Here is a 6,561-nt window from a genome sequence, read left to right as displayed (position 1 = left end):
CTCAATTCCTCATCATTGGGAACACATCACCTGCCATCAAATCTCACACTGCCATCTGTATAAATAGAGAACCTAAACACTATCCCTTTCTCTACTCCAGCTCTCTACTCCTCGATCTTATGATCTAAAGCCTATTTCCTGCGAATGTCATCATAAAGATCTGGCTCCACTGTCAAGTCCCCTCTAGCATCCCCTTTCTGTATCATATGTATCCCTATTGTAACACCCCCTCATACCAAGGTGCCTTACCAGGACCACCCTACCTTGAAAGTGTGTTACCATCTCGGTTGCCCGAGGTTAGTACATATCAAAAGCGTCTGAACTGAGCACATTTATTAAAATACCATAAAGAGTTAAAGTTTACATCAACCCAAAATCCAAAACTGATTCAACAAAACAACTCCAATGTCTGACAACAATAGAAATCAAAGCTAAGACTCGGATGGTGATGCTATGATTGGTGATGACAACGCTCCCATAACTACCCCAAGCTCACCACTAGCAATACCTGTCAAGCCTGCTCACCATCCCTGAATGGATCACCGCATATTTCACAAACAACAACGGGGTCAGTATTACTCAATCAAAATAAGATAAACAAACGACGTAACCAGCTGATCATCCTCCAACCCCAGTCTCTCGATCTCACACAATAACCGACTACACACCAAAGTGTGTAGCCTTGCCAGATTACCCATCGCAACAGGTAATCCTCGCCGCCAGTGGGTGATCGCAGCCGATCCCACCTAGTCCAGCTCATCAACGAGCGACTAACAATCCCTGTCCCTTAATGTGCACATCCCCTCCCGTGGCGGGTTCCACGGAGGGCGAACTATGGTGTGAAACCACTCCCGCAAGTGACTCCACCACAATCACAAACACACAGTATCACAACTATCACAACATCTCCACACCAACAACGCCACAACAACGCCCATACTCCGATGATCAGCAGATAACAAATATCACCAAAAAATCATGTCTTAAACAAAGAACAGTAAACTGATTAGGGAAAACCCTACCTTAGCAATCAACAGTAGAACGAAACTCGAACAATCAGAAAGGCTCCTCTACGAAGTCTTCTCCTATACAATAATCACATAACACAATTACACATTGCACAATCCCCCATATTCCCAATTCTATATATATATATACAGTAACCCAAAAAGGATACCAATAACATAGAAATAGAACTTACCAACAGTAGAATAAGAGATTATACGCAAGAACCACGGCGATTGCACACACAACGATACTAGGGGATGATTAGGGAGTGATTAGAGTAATCGTAAAATGATTAGGGTTGGAAAATGATGTTTTAGAAACTGACGTTGAATATAATATAACCCTAAACATTCCCTAATCAAACCGATAAAACAACACCCGCCAGACCGGATACTCGGTCGGGTAAAGCTATACTCAGCCCAGTATCCTCTACTCGGTCGAGTATTCCCCATACTCGGCCGAGTAGTCTTCGGCAGAACCAAAACAGACTCCACAATTAACACTACTCGGCCGAGTAGGCTCTACTCGGTCGAGTATACAGCCTAACAAATTTTGTAGTATTACACCTATCTTCCCTACCTCATCTCTCAATCTCATCAAAGACATAGCTGTGCATAAAAAATGCACACTCTTCCTGCTCAGCGCATCAGCAACCACGTTTGCCTTCCCTTCATGGTATATAATATCCATGTCATAGTCCCCAATCAGCTCCATCCACCTCCTCTGTCTCATGTTCAGCTCCTTTTAAGTGAAGATGTACTTGAGACTCTTGTGATATGAAAACACCGTAAAGGTCGCCCCATACAGATAGTACCTCCAAATCTTGAGAGCAAATACAACTGCACCCAACTCCAGATCATGTGTCGGATAGTTCTCTTCATAAGGCTTCAATTGCCTAGAAGCATAGGCAATTACTTCCCCATTCTGCATTAACACACATCCCAACTCATTCTTTGAAGAATTTGTATATACTTCAAAGTTCTCACACCCTTTAGGTAAGGCCAAGACTAGAACTGTGGTCAAACGATCCTTTAATGTTTGGAACGTCGTCTCACAACTTTCATCCCAACGAAACTTGTTCTCTTTCCTTATCAACGATGTAATAGATCTGGCTATCTTGGAAAAGTCCTTCACAAACCGACGGTAGTACCCTGCCAAACCCAAGAAACTCCTGATCTCTGCCACATTCTTTGATGCTTCCCACCGAGTGACTGCCTCTATCTTTGTCGGATCCACAACTACACCCTTCTTTGAAATCACCTGCCCCAGAAAGGCAACCTCCTCTAGCCAGAACTCACACTTAGACAACTTTGCATATAGCTGATTGTCACGCAAAGTCTGCAACACCAACCTTAAGTGCTCCTCATGCTCCTCCTTAGTCTTAGAATAGACTAAGATATCATCGATGAAGACCGCCACAAACCGATCCAAAAACTAACTGAAGACCCGGTTCATCAAATCCATAAACACTGCAGGTGCATTAGATAACCCAAACGGAATCACAACATACTCATAGTGTCCATACCTCGATGTAAAAGCTGTCTTCGGTATGTCCTCATCCTGAATCTTCACCTGATGGTAACCTGACCTCAAATCAATCTTAGAAAAGACTGTTGCCCCGTTCATCTGATCAAACAATTCATCTATCCATGGCGAAGGATAGTTGTTCTTCACTGTAACTCTGTTCAATTCTCTGTAGTCGATGCATAACCTCAAACTCCCATCTTTCTTTTTCACAAACAAAACTGGTGCTCCCCACGGTGATACGCTAGGTCTAATGTATCCTTTATCAATCAAATCATCCACCTATTTCTTCAGCTCCTCCAACTCCTTAGGACCCATGCGGTACGGGGCCTTAGAGATTGGTCCCGTCCCTAGATTCAACTCCATACTGAAATATATCTCCCTCTTTGGTGGTAAACCTAGTATTTCCTCCGGAAAAACATCTGGAAACTCTCCCACCACTGGTATCTGATCAACTGTCGAACTCACCATACTATGGTCTCTCACATGGCGTAAGATCAACGAACACCCCTTCCTCAGATAAGACTTCAAAGTCACCGCTGCAATCAACTTGACTTTGGGTTTGACAACAAACCCACGATAAGACACACTAACTCCCTTAGGACCGCTCAAAGAGACTCTCTTTTGGTGACAGTCTATTCTAGCTTTATACTTACCCAACCAATCCATGCCAACTATCATCTCAAAACCATCCATAGGAAACTTTAACAAGTCCACTGGTAGGTCAACCTGCCCAACTATCTTAGACAGACCCTCATACAACCACCCGCAAGATACAGACTCACCCGACGGTATAAAAACCTCCTTTTTCATAGACTCAAACTCTCTCAAACACAAAAGCTTAGCATGACGATGATACAAACGATTAAGATGCCCCCGAATCAAACAAAACAAAGGTAAAGACACCATTAAAAAGAAAAGTACCTGTGATTACGTGAGCATCATCCTCAGCTGCTTTCTTCTCCATCATGAAAAGATTGCCACTGATCTTCAGTCCACCTCCCTGGACAGTACTAGCAGAAGTAGACGGCTTAGCAGCCGACCCCTGATTTTTTTTCGTCGCTGGTCTCTGATATGAATTACCGCCATTGCGGTTAGCCCCACTAATGTTGGTGTTCTGACCACCCAGATTGTTTCATGACCCAGCCGGCCTGTTACTAGCATAACTCTGAGATGGACATTGAGAGAAACTCCCCTGTGATGGTCTCTGGAAACCCCTACCCACAGCACTGGTACACTCATGTACGTCTCTTATGGCCCATACCGCCACAGTTAAAGAAAGATAACCCCCAGCTGATACTACCACCACCGTGGCCACGCCCATAAGAAGCTCCACCACTGAACCCTGATCTTGAAGAGTAAGCCCTCACCTAGTTATGGTTCCCTCTCTTGTTACTAGACACACAACCACCCTCGCTCTCAGCCTCCCTCTTTTTAGAAGCTCTCTCCCTATTCTCCTTAGCCATCTCTACCAACCTCTCAGCTCTCCCAACACGCTCATATACCTCCTTAACATCAGTAAGGACTCCTACAGGCAGCTTCTCCATGATCTTGGGTGTCAAACCCTTCTTAAACCTCAATGCCAAGTTCTCCTGACTCAACCCATATCCTCTGCGTACCTAGACTTCTCATTAAACTTGTGATAGCACTCAGCTACTGTCATATCCGGAGCCATATTGAAGTCATCAAACTCCTCCCTTAACTTACTACGAACATGTTCCGGCCCAAAATCTCGACGCAGAGCCCTCTTGAACTATTTCCAAGGTATAGTAGACATCCCCTGTTTCACATATAGATCTAACGAACTCTCTCTAACCTTATCTCACCACTGTTCGGCCGCATATCTCAAGTAGAACGCAGATTGTTCCACTCTAAAGTCCTTGGGCAATGAACCACATTAAATTTATTCTCTATCTCTCTACGCCAATTATCAAGCAAGATTGGCGCACTTGTACCCATGTACACTTTCTGGTTGAAACCAGCGATGTTGATACTCATTTTATCAAAATCCACCCCAGCCTCCTTATCCTTCCCAAACTTCTTTAAAGCATCAGTGACCTGAGCAGGACCTACTCGATCGAGCATCACAACCTTCTCGATCGAGTTGAGGCCACTCCATCGAGTTGCCCACTTACTCGATCGAGTGCCTCAACTCCAGAACCTGACCAGAAAGCCTCTCAAAACTCACTCGAACGAGCCTCCGACATACTCAATCAAGTTGACCCCACTCGATCGAGTGCCCCTACCTACTCGATGGAGTGCCCAAAAACTGTACACTGCCCATAAACGAAAAATAACCCACTCGATCGAGTCACACCCACTCGATCGAGTGCCCCTCACTCGATCGAGTCATGCTAACTCGTACACTACCCACATGCTCAACTCAACACTTTCCAACCAACTATATATATATATATATATATATATATATATATATATATATATATATATATATATATAAAACGATAAACATACTATATATATACACAACAAATGACATCCTACTTCATTCATCCACCGATTCACACAACACACTTCGATATAGATATGCAATTTACATAGATAAACACATAACGATCCCAAGACACACCCCATAGTGACAGGTTCAAAGTTGTGCTGGAGTATTTGTCTTCAACAATAGTGCGATCACATGTTTAAATCTCAAGTTAAGAATACGTAATGGATGATTCATTTATATAGTCAACTGATCAACATTAATCAGTAATGATTGGCTAACTAGAGTTTGACATTAATGTCGTTTGACGGTGGTAATCGGTTGATCCTTTAAGGTCACACCTATAGGACAATTCCCTTAATAGACAAGTTGATTAATTGTATGACGATACAAGTTAATCAATTCCTTAAATTTGAACAATTCGTTTGTGAGAGTGAATATTTATATCTTATTGTAATTTGATTAAATAAGATTTATTTTAGTAATTAAAATATTTTATTATTAAAATTGATTATTGTTTATGAAACAATTGATATAAGAATGAATGGTTAATTATAATTACAATATCTTGTGAATTATAATTATATGACCCATTTTATTTATGTGATCAAGAATCACTAGATAATTTGCTGTATGTAATTTAATTAATGTATATAATGATATTTATTTGATAAATATGCATAAAATTAATTAATAACATGTTACATAATACATGTGACATATTGTGAGACAAGTGACAAATTGACAAAATAAAATGGTAGTCCATTTTACATATGAACCGAAAAAATGGAGGATGAAGGAGTAAGTGGGTAATTTATTTTATGTGATAAAATAAGTATAATCATACCTATCCTACACTAGCCTTACATACCTACATTTTGGAGAAGAACAAAAGTAAAAGGAGATGCCATGCCTTGGCATTTAGCCTTCACCCTACCCGGTCCTTTCCTCCTTTTATGATGAGAGTTTTGTTCTCATTTTACACTTCTCCATATTCATTCTTATGCATGCATTCTCATCTTCTCTCTTTCATTTTTCTCTCTAAAATTAGTTTTAGAAAACCAAAAGATTGTTCATCCAAAATTCTAATAACAATATAAGATTAGTAGTGTAGTAATAAAAATATTATTATACTCATTTTAAGGATACTTGTATATTAATCTAGTTAGTTAATATATTAGTTTAAGGGATTTGTTTTGGGTGCAATCAAAGGAGGATCTCTACATTTGGGATTTTGGAGGATCATTCATTACATTTAAGCTCAAGAACAAATAAGGAAGGTGACCTTATGTGTGCCCATTATTTCGAGTCATTTAACAATGTAAGGGACAATGTGTTTCTTGTTTTATCTATTAATTAGTTATGCATGCACTAGATCTAAAGAACTCTAATTAATATGTTAATTAGTTCACTATTAGAAGAGTCTAATAAGAGGTATATTAATATGTTAATTATGCATGTTATATATCCTGGTCCTAAAATGTATTTAGGTCATTTTTATGATTTATGGTATTTTATTGCTCATTTTAATGATTTTTAGTTATTTTATTACATTTTTATGACTAAAATGGAAA

Source organism: Silene latifolia, chromosome Y (genome assembly GCF_048544455.1).
Source record: "Silene latifolia isolate original U9 population chromosome Y, ASM4854445v1, whole genome shotgun sequence".
In the NCBI taxonomy this organism is placed as follows: domain Eukaryota; kingdom Viridiplantae; phylum Streptophyta; class Magnoliopsida; order Caryophyllales; family Caryophyllaceae; genus Silene; species Silene latifolia.
The sequence above is the reverse complement of the archived record's forward strand: the minus strand, read 5'-3'. Positions refer to the sequence as shown.